Source organism: Chionomys nivalis, chromosome 6 (assembly GCF_950005125.1).
Source record: "Chionomys nivalis chromosome 6, mChiNiv1.1, whole genome shotgun sequence".
Lineage (NCBI taxonomy): Eukaryota > Metazoa > Chordata > Mammalia > Rodentia > Cricetidae > Chionomys > Chionomys nivalis.
Window position 1 is genome coordinate 102238884 of NC_080091.1, and position 24351 is coordinate 102263234.

At 45.3% G+C, this 24351-nt stretch overlaps 1 protein-coding gene across 2 annotated transcripts in view; it reads right to left on the reverse strand.

Annotated features, from left to right (window-relative positions):
- Positions 1 to 23781, reverse strand: part of Lrrc8c (leucine rich repeat containing 8 VRAC subunit C) — a 79969-nt gene extending 56188 nt beyond the window's left edge. Inside the window, exons 1-2 of one of the 2 annotated variants that reach the window (XM_057772218.1) lie at positions 23499 to 23781; positions 764 to 839 (exon numbers count right to left, since the gene is read on the reverse strand). The gene's annotated coding sequence lies outside the window, so the exon portion shown is untranslated. The remainder of the gene's footprint in view (positions 1 to 763; positions 840 to 23498) is intronic. The other variant, XM_057772219.1, reaches the window with a different exon arrangement.
- Positions 23782 to 24351: the final 570 nt, after the last annotated feature.

Below are 24351 nucleotides of genomic sequence, written 5' to 3' on the forward strand. Positions count from 1 at the left end.
AATTAAAACCTCTAGCTGAGGGAATGTAAAGACAACCACGGGTATACACTACATTCCTGAGGGGCTGGCCCTAAAGAGATACTTGCTCCTCGGCACCACTGATATACCTTATTGCCTCCCCCAAAATATTTTTGTTTTGACTTATAAAATATTCTTGAGGGTGTGTCTCAGCTAGTAGAGTGCTTGCCTAGCGTGTAGGAAACTCTGGGATCCAGAGCAGCACTTCCTAAACTGAGTGTGGTTCGCCCAAACCTATAATCCCAGATTGTGGGAAGGTGGAGGTAGGAAGATCATAAATTCAAGGTCATCCTTAGCTACGCGCTGTGTTCGAGGCCGGGCTGGCATACTGACGGACGACTCAAAAGAACAAACAACTCACTACCACCAAAACCCAAAAAGCTAATAATGGCTTACAATATTACAATATACATTGCCCCATTTAGGTCTAATTTTCTTCTCTGATATTAAAATGGAAACCCATCAGCAAATTTTGAAGAAGCAAACTATGATCATATAAGTACCTTCCCAGACACAATGGCAGTTGATTACTGAAGATACACCTTAAAAGACGTGACAGGCTTTATGGTTCCAACTACTACATGAACAACATTGAATCCAGAGGCTCAAAGGCAATGTGTGAAAATTCTGCTCTCTCTGAACTAAGTACAGTTGCTTTGTACATGAAGACTTGTAAGAAGCACTTCATTTAGAACAATCTATGTCAACGGTGAAACTGATAAAAAAAATATACTCCTGGTATTACCTTATATGTATATGTTACTCCACTGAGCATCTGTAGTTCCAGAATTCTAAGTTTAGTCATAAGCAGCCACATTCATCTAAAGAAATAAAAACAAACGTAAGTCATCTCTACTCCATTTTGCTCAACACGCTCTGTTCTGTATAGTAGTTACAATGTAAGCCTTATTCAAGAAGATCTATGCTTGCAGTGAGGCTTTAATGGGTAGTTTTCAACCTCTTCAAATTATGCGCCAGTAGGAAAGAAAAAGTGTTGGCAATAAATGTAACAAGTGTCTTTAAATGTAACAGTTACCAATATTGACTTAAAAGAGAAGCCTCTATCTTAGAATCTTCTGGAACACTTACTGTTTGTGCCCCTTTACCAGCTGCTCATAGAAAGTACCTGTAAGAACCGTCAATTGGTGGGGTCTTCTTTCAAACATTTACACTGTGGAATTTCCCTCTGCCTCAAGTTGAGTCAAAGTGTTCAAATTATCCATCTCTAATCCATATGTGCCAGTCAACCCCCATGAACATCAGTCTGCCCCCATCCAGAGGCTTCAAATGAGCAGTCTAGGGTCTCTAGTTTCTGTGTCTCCTGGTGCTTACTCAGCATGGGGTACCTCTGGAACATGCAAGGCCCAAAGTTTCCAAGAAGCTTCCATAGCCCAAACCAACAATAATATCAACTGAAGAGTTCCTTAGAAATGAGGGTCTATGCGTAGAGAACACATTACCGCCATTTCCCTAAAAGGCCATGCTGTTAAACTGCCTCCTAAATATGTTACATCTATCCCCATAAAGTAACTCATGTGCCCCCTTTTACAGAGGGTGACAGCTAAGGCAGATTGTCTGGGCAAAGTGCTGTGAATTGGAGACTGATGAGTGTTTCTAATAGGACATCTACAGTACTGCCCCTCAAGGCCTAAGAAACATGACAGATGATGGGACAACAGAAGGAATTTAAAAAGTGGAGATGAGCCAGGGTCATGACATGCTGCCTTCTGCATATGACATTGTCATTGCAACCACACACACAGCAGCTACGGACACCTGCATAAGACTATGCCCTTTCTTGTCATCATGGATGGGTGATCCATTCCTTTCCAAGGAGCTGAAGGCAAGACTGTCATTTTCTCTAATGGTGAGGCCAATAGGGGAACAGGTAGAAGGGGTTCACAGGCAAAAGAAGGGGGACACAAGCAAGTAGTGGTGTGAACATATCACACATAATACACTACACATGTCTGAAACTGTCAGGCAGACAACAAGGGCCAACCCCACTCCATATATTTTGGGTGGTTAGACCACTTTGAGAACACAATTCGAGAGCGGTGCTGCACCTTTGGGGTCTACAAGGTGTCATCAGCAGAGCAGGACGGACTCAGCTATATTTTATAGAATTGGTATGTCCCCTGAAGACCGATTTCCTGGAAACTGAATCTGTGCTCCCCAGGAGTGGTTGAAGCTGTTGGCTTTCACTATGCGGATCAGTTCCCAGGGTCCACCCTCTCCTTTCTCTAACATGGGGAGATTGGTGTTCCTTGTGTTGGGTAAGGGCACGTGACGACTCAGTGTTAACATCATGTACATGGAAATGACGGGCTCAGCTGCCAAAGCAAAGGAACTCCCCTTCCTCAAACCCTCGCCCCTATTTCTTACATGATACAGACTTAGGAGTAACTACCTTCAATCTGACAAGCTAGGGATACATCAGCAAAGCAGAACATTAAGACATAAGCAAGACAAGCGTTAGATGTCATGTGATCATGTCTAGAGTATTATAAGGGAGAAAAAAAGCAATATTTTTTTTCTTTACATCACAACAATGTGGGGTGGGGTGAGGTGGAAAGTTCCTCTGAGATCACCTGAGCTTCGCCTAACTGACATGGACAGTGTTTCTCGCAAAGAAGAAGGGAGGATGAGGGAAGGATCCACAGGGCAGACTCAAGGACAAATTATTTTCAATGATTTTTGGCTTTAAAAGAAATTTTCTATTAAAACCATCAAGGATGTAGACACAATTGTGAACTTCACATGCTTTTACTAAGTTTATTAATTTATGTGCGTGGGGTGGGGTGTATACCTGTCACTGCACACGAGGGGGCTCAGAGGACAACTTTCAAATATCCGTTTTCTCCTTCCACCATGTGGATTCCAGGGACTGAAGTTAAGGCCCGAGGCTTGGTAGCAAGTGCCTTGAGCCATCAGACCGGCTCTACATGCTCCTGAGAGTTAGAATATAAAAGATAGTATATGACATTTGGTCCTTCCAGCTGAATGCTTGGATCTCTGCTCACAGACTTCCAGAACGTGCAGAGTATCTTTCCCATAACAAAGGGGGCACCGATGGACAGAAGCCTGAGGATATTCATTAAATACTTGACAAGACGCCCAAGGCCTAATCCCATCCCACTGATAAAATACAGCCACGTAAGAAAATATCTCAGCGGTATTCTTTCTCCCCTCCCCCCACTGACCCTTTCCAGCTGTGTGAGGATAAGGGTGACTCAGGAGCAACTTTGGAAGGTGACGCAATGCGAGGAGTCAGACCCCTCTAGCAATGACATCAAACCGGAGGTCAAATAAGAGAAGGCTGCTTGTGACCTGAGCATGCACTGTAAAGGCCTCCGGTGGACTGATCCCGCCATTCACACAGACCTCTCAACCAGCTTCCACATGCTTGTGTGGCCTGAAGGTTTGTCTGTCTGGGCTTGTGTTGAAATTCAATCGCTGTCACGGCATTGGTCACAATTTAAGAGGGTTTCTGTTATACGGTTCCTTCTCATAAGCGAAGGGATATCATGTCTGGAGCGAGCCTATGGTCATTTGTATGGGTTCTCTCTCCTGTCCTCGTTGATCTCCTACCCCGCCTCGCAGCATGGCAGAGCAAAGAGATCCTTCCCGGATAGCAGTGTCCTGATAGACTTCACACTCCATACTGTGAGTCAGGGAATTTCTGCTCATTATGAATTCCCCAGATTCTGGTATTTTCTTATAATTGCACCAAATGAAATGAGACACATTCGAGCATGACAAGATGAAACACAAATATCATAGCAATGAGTGCACAGAAAAATGAAATGTTGGGGAAACATACAAAGTAGAGAGCAGGGGTGGGGATGTGGCTCAGTTAGTATCATGTTTGCTTAGCGTGCACAAAGCACCGGGTTCAATCCCCAGCACCATGTAAACTCACTGTGGGAGCACATGCCTGCAATCCCAGCACCTAGAGGCAGAAGAAGGAGGGCTGTGTTGGTTTTTGTCAACTTGACAGAAACTAGAGTCTCTTGGGAAGAGGGTGCCTCAATCGAGAGATTGTCTCCATCAGACTGAACTGTGGGCATGTCTTTGGGAGATTTCCTGATGAATAATTGATGGGGGAGGACTCCAACCTGTAAGTGGGACCAGCCCTGGGTTCTACAGGAAGGCAGCTGATCAAGTCGGGGGTAGCAAGCCAACAGGGAGCACTCCTCACGGCTTCTGCTTTAGTTTCTGATTCCCTCAATACCGGACTACCTTAAGCCCTTCCCTCCCCAAGTTGGTTTTGGCCAGTGTTTTATCACAGCAATGGAGAAGTATGTTGATACACAGATCAATGCAAGTTCAAGGCCAGTATGATTAAGCTACAGTGTAAAACCCTGCTTCAAAACAGTAAGTAGACTATTATACTGCATTGTAGAAGAAAAACTGCCTAAACTTAAGTGCATGATGCTACTTACAGCCTCCTCCCAGAAGAAATCAGTATCCCTAGCAAAATGCTTAAGTGTTTGATGCTTATGAACATCAACCACGCAAAGGCATATTCTGCCAGGCAGTTACACCCAGAGTTGACCAGCTGACAAGTGAGCTAGTGAGCTTTCTTTCTCTTTCAATGTCAAAACTAACGGTCTTTCACAACTGTCATTTTCCACAAAATATTCTTATCCAGTCAGACGTGGTGGTGCACACCTTTAATCCCAGTACTCGGGAGGCAGAGGCAGGCGGATCTCTCTGAGTTCGAGGCCAGCCTGGTCTATGGAGTGAGTTCCCGGGCAGCCAAAGATACACAGAAACCCTCTCTCGAAAAAACTATATAAAGTCTTACCCAAAGCAAGTCTTTAGAGTTGAAATGTTGCTCAGTCAGTGGTTTAGTTCTCCAAAGCAATAAATAAATAATAAATAAGCCAACTTTTGAATTCTAAGAGCGCTTTATCTTTGTAGCAAGTAATAACATTTTGAAAAATATTGCAAATAAGTTATCCATTTACCTTCTTAAACTCAGAGAACAGGTACTTTTTTTCTATAAAGGCAGAGATGGACAGCAAATACCATGACCATATGTTCCATTGGTATATACTGCTTTGGAAAATACAAAGCCAAGTCTGAGGTGGACTGTGCAAAAGCAGGCTGCAGACCCAGACCACGTGAGTATGCGAGCTTTGTCACTGTGTCTTGTGGGGTTGCGAGACGCTCCAGGCGGACTCGCCTTGACATAAGTGGAGCCGTGGTTATTAGCTACAAGGCTGGGATGTTACAGTTCGAGCACTGCAGTGCGGAGTCTAAAGGCCATCTGAAAAGTCTCTCATCTACAGGGCTTAAGATGACTTACTGTGTCAACCGGGAGCAGGCTTAGGAACTGGCTGAGCCCAGGGTTGGGTGGGAGCACTTCCTCAGAGTGGAATTGCTATAGGATTGTGCCGTGCAAGGAATGTCAGTGTAGAAATAAAGAGATGGCCTTAAATTTCTCTTCCATGGTTTAAGCCTGAGGACTCCCAAAGCCAGTGTCTCATTTTGACCCAGCATAAATGTCTATTTTATTACAGAGACAACTAAGGTCCTTTGAATAAAGCATAAGATGAGTAAGTGTGTGCTTTTGAAAATATCAAAATTCAGAATGAAGCAAAGCGTGAACAGAAGAGATCCTTTCAGTGAGCTACCAAAGGGTGATTTCACCGGCCTACTCAGGGTGACTTAAGAAAGTGTGGCTCGTTTTGATTTTCTGATTAGTTCTAGCTAAACTCCACAGGGATACTTGTGTCCAGAAGAAAAACACATAGTAACATTTGTTTCTTTGAAACACATTTCCTAGTCAAAGATCTAACTGGGCAATGTTATTTTAACATTCTTTTTAAAAGTGATTTGCATATATTTTACATGTGTTACGTGTGTAAGCTGTCCTCAGAGGGGAGACAAGAGATGTCAGATCCCCTGGAACTGGAGCTATGGGGTTGTAAGCCAACTAATACGGGTGCAGAGAATCAAACTCCGAACCCCTACAAGAGCAGAGAGTGTTCTTAACAGCTGAGCCATCTCTCCACTCTTTGAAAAAGAAACTCCTGAGTACTCTGGGAAGCGGCTTTGCCATTCTCCTGGCTCCCTCCCACTCATTAGTTAGGCAAATTGATGGCATGATCGCCTCGCAGAAAAGTGATGTTTCAATTTTGAAAAACTATCCTTTGACAACCTTCAGAAAAGTTTCGTGTTTTGCTTGCTATGGTGCATTTTCATGTGGATTTGTCTCTATCAAACAGTTAGTTAAAGTTGCAGTCAGGAACCTGTTCAGAGGTTGCCCGTTGCCTGTTGTTGGTCAGAGGTTCTGTCTGGCCAATGAACTCCTGAGACACTCAACAGGTCTACCACTTCCGATCTGCCCCGAACACTAAGAAGGAAGGCTCCCTGGCCACAGGAGTTTGTGTTTGAGAACACTGACCTGGCTGTACATGCTAGTTAGTTTGAAATTTGCAAAGACAGGGAAACCGGAATACCTGCTTTCCCTGGGTGAGAAGACAAAGGGGGAAGAGAAATTTCTGCACCTGATAGGGAAATGAAACAGTAACTCCCCAAAGACCCAGACAGAATCTGTCGTCTGTAAAGTCAATTCCAGTACAGAAAAGCATGGGGGTCCGGACACACAGCAAGATTAGAAGAGGCTCTGTTGTTCACAGGCTCTGTGTCCTCCTTCCAGACAGAACCTGAACTCTGAGGTCACCTCTCCTAGACAGACACCGACAAGCACTTTATCCATCTGGAGCGAGGAAATTGAGAACTTCCACTTTCTTACACGTGACACTAATTGGAGCAGGAACTAGCGGGTAACCTGCAGGTTGTTAAGGACAAGGTACGAGAAATTTGCATGCAACCACCTGGTGAGAATCTTTCAGAACACCCTCTCTGTCTGTCTGTGGTGCAGGGTGAGTGTGAGACCAGTGCCCTCTGGCCTCAGGTTTGTGAAACAGGGTCTCACTGTCCAACGGAGGTTGTCTTCCAAATCACAATCTTTCTCACTTCTTGATTTCTAAATGAAAATTTGCACCCCAAATATAGATCCCATGGTGCTTCTGTTACTTTGCAAACAACAGTGAATGAGATAAGAAAACTGGTAGGTATATATATATATCATATATATTATTGAGCTCTACATTTTTCTCTGCTCCCCTCCCTGCCTCTCCCCTCCCCTTCAACCCTCTCCCAAGGTCTCCATGCTCCCAATTTACTCAGGAGATCTTGTCTTTTTCTACTTCCCATGTAGATTAGAGCCATGTAAGTCTCTCTTAGGGTCCTCATTGTTGTCTAGGGTCTCTGGGATTGCGATTTGTAGGCTAATTTTTCTTTGCTCTATGTTTAAAAACCACTTATGAGTGAGTACATATGATAATTGTCTTTCTGGGTCTGAGTTACCTCACTCAATATGTTGTTTTCTAGATCCATCCATTTGCCTGCAAATTTCAAGATGTCATTATTTTTTTCTGCTGTGTAGTACTCCATTGTGTAAATGTACATTTTCCTTATCCATTCTTTGGTCGAGGGGCATTTAGGTTGTTTCCAGGTTCTGGCTGTGACAAACAAAGTTGCTATGAACATAGCTGAGCACATGTCATTGTGGCATGGTTGAGCATCCTTTGGATATATATCCCAAAGTGGTAGTGCTGGGTCTTGAGGAAGGTTGTTTCCTAATTTTCTGAGAAATCACCACATTGACATCCAAAGGGGACTGTACCAGTTTGCATTCCCACCAGCAATGCAGGAGTGTTCCCTTTACCCCACAACCTCTCCAGCATAAGTTGTCATCAGTGTTTTTGATCTTGGCCATTCTTACAGGTGTAAGATGGAATCTCAGAGTTGTTTGGATTTGCATTTCTCTGATGACTAAGGATGCTGAGCATTTCCTTAGGTGTCTTTAGCCGTTAGGTTCTTAGGCTGTAACTCCCATCCCGCTGGTACCTTCCCCGTCCCCGAGGTGCTCTGTGTCTGCCAGAGGAGTAGGAGGTTTACCAAGCTCAAATTTTGTGAATTATAAGACCAACCTTCCAAGCAAGATGCTCCCACTTGTATAAAGCACTATTATTATGGTTGGATTTGAAGCCTGCTCCACAGGGAAGAGCCATACCTGCTACAATAAAAATCCTGGCCCAAAACTCATGCCTGCTATGACCTGAAGCTCTGGGGATAAGTAAATACCAGCGCCAGCTAAGCTGACACAGCACCAAAATGTCTTTTAATGCATATTTATCTTCATACATAAATGCTATTCCGTCTCAGTGGAAGAGGCCTCTCGTGCCAGTGAATGGTGGTGAGTGCAGAGACTGGGGGCTACAACAGGTGCTGAGAATGAATGCCCAGGGAAAAACAAGATGTGTATACCCACTCCTTCTAATGCTCAGGGGACAGATAAGAAGAGGGGATGGATGTTACATTTGTTTACAGTATGAAAATGTTTCTTTGTCAAGGAGGCTTCCGACGGGTTTAATAAAGGCTTGGATAAAGAAAGGGGTCCATCCATCCCTGTTGCGGAATGTTCCTTTACTTGTGTGGAGATGTGTAGCTGTGACTGGTTCAATAAAGCGATGACTGGCCAATAGCTAGGCAGGAAGATGCTAGACAGGACTTCCAGGCAGACAAAAGAAAAGATGAATCTAGGCATGGGAGACGCCAGAGGAGATGGGAGACAGAATGTACAGGAGAGGTAAAAGCCACGAGGCATTTGGCGTGTGGCAGCTTGTAGATGAATAGAAATTGATTAAGTTATAAGAGGTAGTTAGAAACAAGCCTAAGCTAAGATCACATTTTCATGATTAATAAGAAGTCTCGGAGTGGTTATTTGGGAACCGGGTGACAGGACAGAGAAAGACTTGGTGCACATTCCTCGTAGCTGAACCATAGGCTACGGATAGATCAAGGACAGGGAGGGAATGTTAGCTCCAGCTGTGAGCCCACTGGTGACTCCAATGGACAGTCTCAATCCAATGGGCACACGGATGGCCCTGGATAAACAGAAAAACAAAACTAGCAGTCACAAGCCTTGGAACGGACCAGGTCACGTGTGAGCTTGCCAAAGAACAAAATTCATTAATAGAATTTTGGCATTCAATGAATATTTCTGATAAGAAATAACTGATCAGAATTATTTTTGTTAATTCCATCAAAATACTAATATTTTAACACTGATTCAAAGAACAAACATTCAACCTACTTATTTTTAAACAATATTTTAAAAATTTTTAGACGAATTTAAATTTTAAGTTTTAAAAATTTAAACTTAATTTCAAATCTGTTTTTCAAATCACTGATTCTGTTATTATTTCTATTATTTTCTTCTTTAGTTGGGGGGCTAATTTACTTTCTCATATGTAAACTAGATAAAACTAAATTTGTGTGCTGTTTTTTATTGTTATTTTGGTTGTTGCTTTTTAGTCGTGACAGAATAAACGCAGGGCTCATGCATGACAGGCAAGCACTGTGCCGCTGAGATTACCCCCAACCCGAGGATTCTCCTGACATAAACACATTGAGTCCTATAAAGTTTCTTTACCCACCTGTCCACCTATCTCTCATCTGTTCATCCACCAACCTACCTATGCCTCACCTGAGCTGTATTTCATCATGTTTTCCTAGTAATTTTGACGTTGTGTCTTTATCATTCAGTGCTGGGAATGTTTTAACATTTTCTTGAATTTGCTTTTGAAATAAAAGTATATAAAAGTTACTCATTTGACTTACAAGGATTGCTCTTCTTGTAAATGTCTTTACAAAAACTCTGTGTGTGTGTGTGTGTGTGTGTGTGTGTGTGTGTGTGTGTTCATGCAGAGGCCTGAAGGGGCATTGGTCTCTGGAACTGGAGATAAGATTGCTGATGTGGGTGCTGGGAAACAAACTTGAGTTCTCTGGAAGAGCATCAAATGCTCTTACTGAACCATTTCTCCAGCCCCTCCTCTAAGTATCTTATTCTTTCAAAGTGGTCAAAAAATACAAATAAGATTACCCTGTTCTTTCTTGAAATCGCTTATTGGGACTGGAGAGATGACCCAATAGTTAAGAGCACTGGCTGTTCTTCCAGAGGACCCACCCATATTTGGTCTCCGTACCCACAAAGTGGCTAATAATCATAACCCCAGTACCAGGAGATAAGATGCCCTCTTCTGGTGTCTGAGCACTGCATGCACAATGTGCACAGACACACAGGCAGGTAAAACATTCATACGTGAAAAATAAAAATAAACCAATCAGGGCTGGAGAGATGGCTCAGTGGTTAAGAGCACCACCTGCTCTTCCAAAGGTCCTGAGTTCAATTCCCAGCAACCACATGGTGGCTCACAACCATCTGTAATGAGATCTGGTGCCCTCTTCTGGCCTGTAGGCAAAGTACTGAGAATACTATATACATAAATAAATAAATCTTTAAAAAAATTTAGAAAAAATAAACCAATCTATAAAAAATCGTGTCTGTGAGTATGGGCTCCCATGCACCACAGGGGCAGGCATGCAGAGGGTTGTAGATACCAAATCCAGGCCGTGAGGCTTGCATGCAAGCAGCTTTTGCTCCTAGCAATCTTCCCAGCCCGAATTTTTCTGGAGGAAAACTTATCCTTTATTCTGTTTTGGCCTGCAGGGAACATGCTGTGCTTTCTCTGCACACTTTCATAGCTTTCTCCGTCTTTCTTTCCAGACGTCAGTCTACGGCGACGATCAAGGGATGCTTTCACTGTGCTGAACCTGACTGCAGTATGATGTGAAGTTTATGTTTTATTTTTGTCAAATGTGGGTACCTGATAGTCATTATCTGAAACTGTTTTTTCTTTCTTATTTTCCCTATTTTTTCTCCTTGAACACTTTTTGCTTTTTTCATTATTTCTTTGTACTAAATTTATTCCCATGGCGTTTTTGTTTGTTCATTTGCTTCTGGGATACTCCTTCTTCTGTGGAATCTGCTCTTCTGTGTTCCTTTCTGTGACGATCATCTCAGTGCGTCAGACTCAGGCATGTCTGATCCGATCACGAGCTCACTGTGTGCCGTGGTGCATCCTGGGAGCTCAGCCATGTCTAATCTGACCACAAGCTCACTGTGTGCCGTGGTACATCTTGGGAGCTCAGCCATGCCTAATCTGACCATGAGCTCACTTTGTGCCGTGGTGCATCTTGGGAGCTTTGCTCACCTGGCTGAGTCCAGTGGTCAGAAAAGTTGCACTGGAACCATTAGGCGCTCTACGCTCGCTACACTTTGAAATGTACACAGCAAAATGTAGTACTAATTCTAATTTAATAATAAGAACCTGGAGTCAGATAGATGGGTTAATGCTGAAGATCAGAGAAGCCGAGCAGTACGTGACTAGTTCTTATCTCTACTAAATCCTCCTGTCTCTATGAAACCTCACATTGAGTCCTGAGCTCCTGTCTTCTCCTGCCTTACATTCCTCTCTCTGCCCAGCCCTATCACTTCCTGTCTCTACCTCCTTGGTGCTGGAATTAAAGGTGTGAGCCATTACCACTAGGCTCTGGTTCTCTTTTAGACTGATTCGATCTCCTGTAGCCCAGGGTGGCCTTGACCTCACAGAGGTCTGACTACCTCTATGAGGGAATAAAGGCATGTGCCACCACTGCCTGGCCTCTATGGCTAACAAGTGTGTCTAGGTCTATACTCTGATCTTCAGGCAAGCTTTATTTGTTAAAGCACAAACGAAATATCAGCACAGCAAAAGGTTACCAGCACTTTAGACCACAGACCCTGTGCCCAGTCTACCCACTCCACCAATGCAGCGGCAAGATGCTGCAGGCTGCTCCTTTCAACCAACGCTTTTCAGCTACTGGGCTCTGGGGATGCCACGCTTCGATGGCCCAGGCAGCTTCACAAAGGAAGAAAACACAAAGATTTGGACCTCTGGACTGGCAGGATTTTGTGTAGTTTTCTGGGTTAAGAATACCAAACTGCTTTACAAGTCACCCCAGGCTGCTCCCAGGAAGAGACGGCTGCAGTATTGATTTGTCTCATGTGTCACTGTGTGTCAATTACTTCAGATCTTTTACTCTACCCTTTACACTACAAAATTGTGTGTGTATGTATTGTGTGTGTTCTCTCCAATGAGTTCTAAAGCTACCTAGGGGCTTTTTCATTTTAGACTGCATTTTACAATTTCTGTTTCTTTGCTGAGTTCCTATCTGTGGAGCCGTCAGGATCACTTTTCCTTCCACGCCGCTAACAACAGCAGCTGGAACTTGTTATTGCCTAGTTCCATCACTTGGCTCATTCCGAAGTTAATTTCTGATGATAGTCTTTGTCTTATCACGGACTGTGTTTCTTTCCCTGTGTGTTTTCATGTCTAATTACTGATGTTTACCCTGGATGCCTCTGGAAAGTGCTGGTTTTAGTTGCAGCAGATCAGCGGTGTGGTCCTCCTCAAACTGTGAACTCTGTGCCACACAGTGGCAGGGGCTCAAGCATGGCCTGAGGCCAGGTACCTGCCCAGCTATTGATGTCTCTCCTTTGAGATCAGGCAAACATTTGGGAGGGGCTTATATGCGGATTTGGGGGTTTCCCTCTACTGTGCTGCCACTGGCAGGCTCTGACTTGACCCTCCCCTTTTCCAAGTCAGCAGGGCTGCAGCGTTTGGTTTAGGATGGAGCAGCTCCCTGCGACAGGAAGCACCCAGAGGTTCCAAAAGAGAAGCCTAGCACGACCTCACCCAGTGCAGTTCCCTCTCTTAGGAAGCCCTGCACCCCATCTTGGTGTTGACTGTGTTCTCATGCCTTCCTTGTCTAACTTGTTTTCTGAAAGATATTTGCTAAAGCAAGCCCCTCTATTTTAAAAAAGTTATTTCTAACCCTTAATCTAGCAAGTTATTTCAGTGTAGAGTACCTTTGAAAACAAAACAACAAAACTAAACTAAACCCAGAACAGTCCGATGTAAGCGTCTACGATAACTGGTGATTCCTGATGCTTCCATCAAAATCCAAACCTCTGTCTCACTGGTACATCACCAACAAATGCCAGGAGAGCCAGAAGCCCCATTTGAGGGGTTGGAGGGTTACCTTCCTCAGACTACTCCCCAACATAAACACGCTCTCTAGAATTTTGGGTCACACACCACTGCTAGCATTCTAACACCATGAAAGAAAACATGCGGTAAGGAACAGTAACAGGGGAGCCGCCAGCATTACCTCATGAAGGCGGAGGAGAGCACAGGGGAATCCCATGAATAACTGCAGTTTTTGAAAGTGAACTCAGAAAAGCACAGGCAGGTTCTGTAAAGGACCATCGGCACAAACTTTACTCTAAGAAGGACAGCAATAGAAGAAAAGCTTGCTTGCTGAAAAGCACATTATTATGGATGCTACGTCCCCTTGGGAAATAAGACGCAAGTTTCTTCCATTCATAACGCTGCACGTCATTACTGTGTGCCCTGAGACCTTTACTGCTCCTGGTAATGTATCAATATGCAAGTATTTGTTACACATCTGTCCTTCCCAACAGCTAGTAACTGAGCAAAGCTACCGTGACATGCTGCGCTGAAAACGTCACACTTGGAGATGAATTTCTTTAGCATGCCAATCCCACTCTGAAGGGTCTAGGGTTATACTTTCATAAGAGGAACAAGGCCCGCAATAACTTTCCTGAACACACTGTATTATCTTGAGAATGCCAATTGTGTGCGCATGCACAAGTGTGTTTGTGGGTGCACAGGTGTTTGGAGGCCAAAGATCAACACTGTCTTCCTCGGTCTCCCTCCACACTGCTTTTTGAGACAGGGTCTCTTGCTGAACCAAGAGGTCATCAACTTGGCGAGGCTGGCTGACCAGTGAGCCCCAGGGGTCTGCCTGGATCTGCTTAAGGTGCTGGGGCTACAGACGTGCACTGCCGAGCCTAGTTTTTACATGGGTACTGAGGATCCGAATCCAGGTTCTCAATGCATACATGGCAGGAACTTATCAATTGATCTCTTTCCCCCAGCCTCAGAACCTCAACGTTTTAGGAAAGAATACAATTTTTGCTAAGTGTGGTGGTGCCTGTCTTTAATTCCAGTACTGGGAGGCAGAGGCAGGTGGATCTCTGTGTGTTCAAGACCAGCCTGGTCTACAAATGGAGTTCAGGAAGCCAGGGCTATCCTGCCTCAAAAAAGATTAAAGTCGTTTTGAAAGACTCAAATATATTTTTTAAAAGAATATAACTTCTTATCAGAATAAGTCTTAGGGGCCTCTCAAAAAATAGGGGTCCCACGGGGATTAATAATATAGGCAAAATTATTTCTAGCTTGAAATTGGCACCAAGTGGGCCATACGTACTTCTTGGTGTTACCTTTTAAAAGATAACATGCTCAATATACAGGACAGAAACACAGAGGCCAGGTGCACACACACACTGTATTAATCAGATCATAGTGAAACAGTATTCATTTAGATTATGTTTTGAAAATATTAAAACTACCAGTGTGTTATCAGTGCTGGCCATCAGAACTCTAAGGACACAATATAGACGAAGAAATCCAAAGAGTGACAAACTCAAATATCTTAACACAAAAACAGAAAAATCCAGAGTGACAAACTCAAATATCTTAACACAAAAACAGAATGCAATGGAGGACGTTTCCTTGGCCAAGACAATCTGTAAAGACTGTCAGGAGTGACATGTTTCATTATACTGTCTTTGAATAAACAAACGCACGCGTGCACACACATGCCAGGACGCACACGCACGCACGCACGCACACCAGGACGTAACCCATGACTTTGTATTCCAACTTAAAAATTAATTCAAAATGAAACAAAAGTGATCCAGAAAGTTTCAAACTTGATCTGGGACAGCATCTATTTGCAAGGTATTGCCACGGTCTCCCTCAGCAAGGAAATTAAAACTCCTGATAAAAAGAAAATTGAAATGAACATTAATGGAGAGCAGACATGTTCTTGGAAATCTGTTTCCTGGACACCTAATTAATTACTAGCTGTCAGTCAAGGGTCTAGTTAGTAACGTAGGCCACCCTTTAGTGTCAGCATTCTAGGGACAGAGGCAGGTGGATCTCCAGATGTTCAAGTCAGGACTACACGGTGAGACCTGTCTCAAAACAATAGTTTAGTAATACTCTTGAATCCACATTTTAAAAACAAGCCCACCATCCACTTCTCACATCCAGTGATGCTCAGAATTCACTTTTAGATGAATCCCCCCATCCCACCCCTAACACCACTTTTTATAAATTATTTATCCAGCAAGTTTTGCTAGCAGCTTGTTAGCTGGCCAGCACCATCTACCTAGGAAGACCTACTTTTATGCTAATGGCGCACAGCCTTTCTCTGTCTTGCATTTCACTCACTCATTCAGTCCTTCTTTTAGCACACCTGCATGGACAACAACCAAATCGGCACCACGTGTGCTTACACGGCTTTTTCTTCATGAGGCCACCTTGCACGTTCATCCAAACAGTCCCCTTATCACTTGCCTGGTTTTTTTACTTCATTTCATTCTACCAAACTCGTTCTAAATCCTTGCTTTAGCGCTCTGTCATCATGGACTCACGTGAACATCAGATGCATGTTTTCTAGCATGCAGACCGCAGCCTTCACAAGACGCCGAAGTTTTTAATTCATGGCCAAACCCCACCCTCTGCTGCAGCCCCCACTTCCTCCGGTGACTGGAGGAATCCTCTGCAGACCTACATTCTCCAGAAGGTCGAGTGCAATCTGAACAGTATTTCCCAACATCACTGAAACACACTGTATTGGGCTTTGCTGAGGTCCAAGGGAGGCAGAGTGATTTATCCTTACAATGCTTTCCCAATGAAGTCATTCTGTGAGGCTTCAAAACAGAAATGACTGGCCAAGCAATCATCTGCCTATTGTTCCAGAAGGTAGGTACAAGTTACATCTTTCCCATTTACCAAAAGCAGGGAGATATTTCAAAATGTTTCTAATTTTCATAAACTTGAAGATATTTAAAAGTGACTACTAAGTGATTCTTAGTGATTTTTGACAAGTGCTTAAAATACACAGAAAAAAAGAAAAGTGGAAAGGAACCAGTCGGGAAGAGGAAAGGGACAGGGATGGGTGGGAGGGGATCAAAAGAGGGTGATGAGGTAAATATTTCCAAAATGTATTATATATATGAATGAAATGTCATAATGGAACACATTATTTTGAATAATTACACATGCTAGTGAGCCAAGATCCAGGGCAGCCATGACTACATAGTGAGACCTTGTCTCAAAACAAAACGAACGGACGGTGGTGGCACAAGCCTTTAATCCCAGCACTCGGGACGTAGAGGTGATCTCTGTGAGTTCAAGGCCAGCCTGGTCTACAGAGTGAGTTCCAGGACAGACTCCATAGCTACAGAGAAACCCTGTCTTGAAAAGAAAATTACTGGGGCTGGAGAGATAGATGATGGCTCAGTGGTTGAGAACACTGGCTGCTCTTCCAGAGGTCCTGAGTTCAATCCCCAGTAACCACATGGTGACTCAACCATCTGCCCTCTTCTGGCCTGCAGGCACACATGCAGACAGATCACTGTATATATAATAAATAAACATTTTAAAAAGTCAGAAGGAAGTGATATGCTCCCAGCTGGAAGGTAGGAAGTTTCGCCATTAACATCTATAATATCGATAGTTCCTGAGCAACTGTGTCCGAGGGACTCCTTGAGCACTGAGGAAAGAACAGGGAAGGAGGTTCTTGCTGTCCTGGATACTTTCCTGTCATCAAACACCTTTCTGAAGGTTTGAGGTAAAAGTTGAAAGGAAAATATAGTTAAAATGAAAGCTGGGGAACAGGAGGATGCACTGCTTGTGAAGATGGAGCGTGCCAAAGCACGCCAGTCTCCAGATGTGGCCAACAGCTGGGGAAACAGACCCCTCACAGCTCCAGAAGATGCACCAGAAGCCCAGGCTTTTGTTCCCCAGGGAACTTGTGCAAGAAACCAGGAAGCCAAGAAAGCCCTGGGAGCCCCACCCTCCCCAAATATCTGCACACTAAAATCTTTTTAATAAGGAAGTGTTGTAATTATGAAGAAGTATAAATTCTTTGAGGCAGACAAACTCATACTTAATAAATAATGGAGCAGTCCCAAGGAAGCTTGGCTTGTACCAGAGCATCTGCAGGAACAGATGAGGGGAGATGGCTGTGAGAACTAAGGAGGCTGCCCATCAAGAGACAAGGGGATGCCCGGTCATCATTACATCCCCAGCATCCAAGCTCTTCTTAAAAGTCAGTCATTTGTTTTCCTAGCAGGGGAGAGGCAGAAACAAGCAGATCCCTGGGGCTTGCTGGTGAGCCAGCCTAGCTTTATCAGAGAACGGGTCCCAGTGAGATGCCTTATCTCAAAAACAAGGTGAATGGCTCATGAGAATGACACAGACCTCACACGCTGACCCACCCCACAGAGCAAATTAACTATGTTTCTTTTTTGTTTGTTTGTCCAGAAAGGATCCCTCTATGTAGCCTTGGCTATCCTAGAACTCACTATGTAGACCAGGCTGACTTCCAACTCACAGAGATTCACCTGTCTCTGCCTCCTCAGTGCTGGGATTAAAGACTTGTGCCACCACATCCAGCTAAGTGTGCTTCTTATAAATACAAATAACAAGATAACTGTAGAGGATTTTAAAAATGAAGACATCATATATATTCACAAAAATATATTGTTATATTGGCTATTCTGTCTGCCTTCAGTTGTCCATGGCTCCTCTGTGACTTCCAAATGTATCATAGAGCCCCGTAACCATGAGTTCAACAGGGGTCATCTTGCTGGGAAGCCCTGAAACCATACGTTCAACAGGGGTCATCTTGCTGGGGAACCCTGTAACCATGAACTCAACAGGGGTCATCTTGCTGGGGAACCCTGTAACCATGAATTCAACATGGCAAAAGGTAAGGTTGGGCAGAAAGTGAGGGGTGGGGGAGGCACAAACAGCTCTTACTGACTGTGGTCCACCCAAGGCCACAGTCCAAAGAAACACAATGGACCTTCGGTATTAAGCTTTCTCACGCTCTGTCCTGTGTTCTGGGGCCTTGCTGCTTTCTCTGGCATGGGAATAACTTTTATTTTCCTGGGACTTTGGAAAGATTCTTTAAGGAACACATATCAATCCTGGATTGCTCTAGCTCAAACATTTCCTTCATCTGAGACACTTTCTGTGACTTTCTCAAGTTATAAAACATCTTTCTGAGCTGGGCACAGTGGCTGAGTTCAAGGCCAGCCAGGATTACACAAGAGACCCCATCTTTGCCACTGATGGTGGTGCACACCTTTAATCCCAGCACTTCTGAGGCAGGGGCAGGCAAACCTTTGGTCTGCAGAACAATTTCCAGGACAGTCAGGGCTACACAGAGAAACCCTGTCTTACAAAAACCAAAACAAAACAAAAAAGAAACCCTCTCTCAGACCCCACCCCAAAAATATTTTTCTGATAGCTGATTTCTGAATTTTGCTAAACTTTCCTAAGCCCGCATTGCAATTTTTAAAAATCAACAGCTCTTTGGTAAGACACATCACCAACTACAGAATAATATTAAAACAAACAAACAAAAAAAGCCACCCAAGAGCTGACACAGACAAAGGTACAGAGATGGGACTCAGGAGGAGCATGTGATGTATGAAGCCTGTGCAAAGGCCTGAATTGACTCCTGAGTTCAAGTTTGCGAGCGCGGGCGTGCGCACAAACACACACACACACACACACACACACACACACACACTGGCCCCTTACTCCGGGCAATCTGATTTCAATGTGCTCAACAGATTTATAATGCAATGATGTTTATTACATGACTCTAGGAGCAATTTATAAATGAAGCATGTCTTTCTTTCATGGTGTCTAAAGTTCTTTAAGAACTGTGACCTTGCCGGGCGGTGGTGGCGCACGCCTTTAATCCCAGCACTCGGGAGGCAGAAACAGGCGGATCTCTGTGAGTTCGAGGCCAGCCTGGTCTACAAGAGCTAGTTCCAGGACAGGAACCAAAAGCTACGGAGAAACCCTGTCTCGAAAAATCAAAAAAAAAAAAAAAAAAAAAAAAAAGAAGAAGAAGAACTGTGACCTTCCAGTAAATGTAATACTAGTGAAACATGGTAAATGAAGAAAGTGGCTGGGGAGGTATGAGTTTGCCCTGCAAGAGTGAGCCTGGGTTCAGATCCTCGGAACTTATGTGAATGTCAGGTGGAATCAGGGTTCAGAGACGGGATCTCAGATGAAAACTGGCTAACTAGACTATATATATGGTGTGCTCCTGGATCAAGTAAACAACCCTGCTTCAATAAATAAGACGAAGTGCTCAGGAAAGACTGGTTGATAACCATAAACCTCCACACAAACTCGTACACATGTGCAGTTTCATACACATAGAGCCCACATGTGAACACAGACAGTACACACCCTACATACATCCACGTAAAAGAACAAGCACGGAGGTTGAGACGAGTAAGTCTTAAAGGTAAGCAAGGAATGTGGGCATCTTTCCTAGATGCCGTGGAAGGATTGCTTACAAATACATGACTTGTCTTTCTTTCAGGACACAAATAACATCAAGATGCTATCCTAAGCAAAGAAAAATAAATAGAGAAAGGTCTACTACATTCAACGACTTACTGTCGTTTGTAGCATACCTGGGAAAACGACATGAAAAAAAATGGAAGCAGTAGAGCTCCTGTTGGAAGTGCAACTGGACTGAGGGAAGATGCAGAGGGAGGTCAGGGGCTGGAGAGGAGGGAGCATTTAGCCGTGCAGTGTTGCAGAGGGGAGTGATGTGGTGGAAGAGGGTGAGGTGTGTGGTGGGGAGATACTGGCATCCTCATGGTGTTTGAGAGATAAGCAAGGCTGCAAGACCCTGAGCGGCAAAAAACAGGAACACTTGTTTGCCAAAGCATACACATTCCAATCCACTGATACAGTTCTAGTAAGTTCTTTAAAGTATGCAGCACAGAACAAAGGAAACACTAAAAAAGGTGAGAGAGCGTCTAACTCAAGACTTGAAGAACGGATGTGATTCAAAGTTAGATATGCTAAAAACGGATTTCGACCAACCCCGGATAGCTGGAGGAAGAGTGAGTCTATGGCAGATTGACTAATCACCACTTGCAGGTACAAAACACAGAAAGTGAAAGCAGAGACCTCCATGGGCTCTAGACATCTAGACGGTTACAGAGATGGAGTCCTTACTGCTCCTCTGCTAGACAAGGGCGCTGTCTTCACAGGTACTGCTTCATCTAATTCATACACGGCACAGACTCTAACACTCCACTACACAGCAGGGCTCAATCCCGTGGGCCCTTTGAATACCTATTTTGCACTGCATCCAGAAGTTGACAGCAACTATGCCTACCTGGGGCTAAGCTCTGTACACCGGTCCAATTTAAAATGATGCATATATTCTACTATGATATATGTTAATGCTTTATTTACTTATTTATTTTTGAGAAAGAGCTTCACTCTGTAGCCCAGACCAGCCTGGAACTCACAATGCCAAGACCAAGCTCACCTTAAACTTGTAGCAATCCTCACGCCTCTGCCTCCCAAGCGCTGGGATTACAGAATGTCTCACCAGGCTCTGCCACCATTTATATTTTAAAAGAAATGGCGTCAAAGACACATCCACAGGAATGTCATCCTCATGAGTTGTAACATGCCATCAGGGCTGAACCAAGACTAGAGACACAGCCAACATTCCAGGGATGAAGTAGGAACTCTGGCAATGTGTTACAGTCCATGAGACACTGTTGCCATGTGGACAAGCCCAGCCAATGGGCAGGACAGAATGGTCCACAGGGGTGTTTCAAATTATTCACTTACTTATAATCAATCAAAAGAACATAGGCTTTGAAGTATTTGTCCTTATTCAAAATTCAAATTCTGTTGCATAGTAGAGGCCTCGCAAACCCTAGAGAGGTTACTGTATATTCTTAATTTTTGTTTTCTTGTGAAGGTGTTACTGTTAGTTAAAAGCATATTTAGGGCAGAGGAAAAAGAGGAGGACTTAGATAGTGGGGAGAAAGTGTAACATTAAAAATTCAAGAGAACCAGGTATGGAGATTCACATCTGCAACCCTATCAATCAAGAGGACTGTGAGGCAAGTCTGAGCTGCAGAGTGACGCAGTGCCTAAAATCAAACACTATCTGCACCAGCTAGCATTTATTCCAGCTGCATGGCCTTCGGCAAGTCATACACTCTGAACTCCATTCTATAAAATGGATACAGCACCATCTCTCTCTGGATGGACGGAGAGATATCAGGACAACCAGTTTACATTAAGGAGATGCCGCACACTAAATCATTAAGACAAGTCTCGCCGGATTAAATAGAAATTTCACCTCATTTCTCTTTAAACTTGGGCTATATTATAACGACACCAATGACTATAGATTAAAATACTACAGAAGGTTTAAAAACCATCAATGGGTCTGATGCCTATAATCTCAGCACTCGGGAGACAGAGACAGGCAGCCCTCTGAGTTTGAGGCCAGCCTGGTACAGGGCAAGTTCCAGGACAGCCAGGATACACAAAGAAATCCTGTCTCAATCAATAAACCAGCCAGAATAATTTTATAAAAACTGGGCCTTCGGAGTTAAGAATATTTCTGGTTCTGTGTTGTTTGAAAAGACAAATTTTACAGTGGGCAGTGGTGGCCCACACCTTTAATCCCAGCACTCAGGAGGCAGAGGCAGGCGGATCCTGTGAGTTCGAGACCAGCCTGGGCTACAGAGCTAGTTCCAGGACAGGTTCCAAAGCCACACAGAGAAACCTTATCTCAAAAAAATAAAAAAATTGCTCTTCTTTGGGATGTAACTAATTGATAAGATTGGCTAGTACCCATAAAGGCCTGGATTCAGTTACCAGCACAGAATAAACTGGACATGATAGCATACTCCCCCTAAAGCCAACGCTTGTGAGATCAGACGTTCAAAGCCATCGTCTGGCAAATAGGAAATCTGAGGCCAGTCTGGGCTACATGAGACCAATAAAACAATAAAACAAAAACTCACAAGATTTGGTTAAATAAAGTGCACAGTCAGTCTGAGAAACAGATTAATGTTATTAGCAAAGGCTTCAGGCGATTTTACCAATAAAAGAACAGTAAATCATGCTTCCTGCCTTTCACAGCCATGGAGATGGTGGCCCTACCTGCTGTCAGTCTAGAATATAAAAAAAGGGAAATATTTGTGCTTGCAAAACTGCCCTCTACCTCCAAGCTTGTCTTAAGTCATAAGAAATTCTATTATCACACTACTACAGAGTTGTGTAGATCTAACCCGATAGCTTTGTCCACAGGTCCAGCGTGGATTGCAAATCTGGGTAAGAGTCTAAGAAGTTCGGATTACAGCCAGGTTTCGTAGCTTTGTACAAGTCGTTAGAGAATTAAGAGAGGCTTGGCGGTTTGCAGACTGGTGTGAACCAAGAGGTTTAAAATCACTTGTATTCCTGTCACCTAGATGGCATCTCAATGCCTGGTCCACCACTGAATACCTGGCAGAAACGCGAACGACCGTCAGTTGGGGCGACACTTCTTAGACTACTGCAGGCTCTAACGGGTCCTGCAAGCCTCCGAGCCAAACTCTCACAACGATCGCTTAAGTCTTAGTTTTTCCACTTTAAGGATAGGAACCCGAAAATGTTTAGCGGATTTGTTGTGAGGGTAAAATGCTTAAGGACTTGGAAACCCAGTGAAGTTTTGCCCTCACCCTCTAATAAAACATCTGCATAAACATAGGGACCAGGGGTGGACTGAGCCAGGTAAACTCGGAGGATTTGAAAATAACTGAAATCTGAGGAACACAGCAGAGCGTGGGGGGTGGGGGAAGAATTGGCTATTGGACAAGAGACAGGCATTTACAGAGCACACCCTAAGGCCCCTGAACACCTCTATGCTGGGAACCACAGAAAACGACGGATCAGCAAGGCTCCATCTGGGATAAAGGCAGATGTCCTGGCCGCAACTGCGGGCCTAGACACCTGACCTCTGGGTCGTGGGATGCGCACCAGCCCCCTCCCGCCCCCCTGGTCCTGCAGGTGAGCGGGCTGGCGCTCACTCGATTCCCACGGAGACCACGGTTTCCCCCTCCTTCCTCAAAAAAGTGTAACTTCAGGCATTCCTGGGAGGCGAGGGGGTTGGGGAAAAGAGCAGAAAAAAAAAAAAAAAACAGGCCCCGGCATCTCCGGGGTTTTGAAGGTATGGAAAAAGGAGAGTCGCCCAGGCCATCCCTGCCGCGACCGCGTTTTCTCCTCGTGCGCCCCTCCCCCAGTCCCCAGAACCTGGTGCGGTCGAGCTGCGCTACGCGCCAGGCTGGGGGGTCCCTGACAAGGATCCCAGGACCCTTGTGGGTTGGGTGGGGTTGGAATTGGCGGGCTCCCGGGACCGCACGCTGGGCAGGCGACCACATTGTGCCTGTCCCAGAGCCCGGAGGAGGCAGGAACACGAATGAGGCGGGGTGGGCGCATCCGGGCTGGGGCGCGCCGGGAGGACTGAGTCGAGTGGCCGTGTGTCGGCCGTGCCTCTCCATCCCTCCGTGATTCCCCAGCCCTTACCTCTGGGGGCGAGGGTGTTGGCAGGAGAGGGTGCCGGGGCTCGGCGAGCTGTGTCCGGATTGGGCTCAGCGGCGGCCAGCGACCTCTGGGTCGCTGCTCATGGCTTGTCGCGCCCAGAGTGCTGCGGCCGCGGCCACGGCAGCGCCTTGGTCCTCGTCCTCTTCGCGGGCTCGGAGCCGGGACGCAGCTAACGCCCCAGCTCCGCAGCCCTGTTCCTCCTCCCCGGTGCCTCCCCGGCCGCGAGCGGTGCCGCCTCCAGCGCCGCCCAGCGCACAGCCAGGCCCGCGGCAGTCAGCGCCGCCCAGCGCCCGGCCCCGGGGTCGCTGCCGCCTGCCGAGCCGCCGCCGCGGTGCCAGCCCCGCTGTGACGCAGGCAGCGGTGCCCGGGAACTTCCTCCTCTGCAGAGACCACCCGGCGCCCGAGGCGGGCGGGCCTGCGCTGCAGCTGGCTGCAGAGCACGGCGTTTCGCACCGGGAAAGCAAGCCTCTCCGCCGCTGGATGATTGCGCTGCTCGGAACCGCCCACCTGGCGGGCACTACAGAGGAAACCAGCTGCATCCCCAGCCTCCCATGCGCATCCCTAACAATGCCAGAAAGCGGGTGGCTTCTGTACGGGCGGCGTCGACTCCCACACCGCAGCTCCTCCTGGAGCTTAGTTGGAGCGAGTGGCCGTTGCTAAAAATAGCCCTCCCGGGAACTGCTGGAGGGTCAGAATGGAGATAACCCTTCCCCGGAGAACCTAAGGTTGAGGAAGTGGATAGAGAGGGCGGTGGGATACACTGAGAGGGACAGAGGAGAAAGAAAAAACCCAATGTCAATAGTACACGAAGCCTCAAGTCCCTGGACAACCTCAA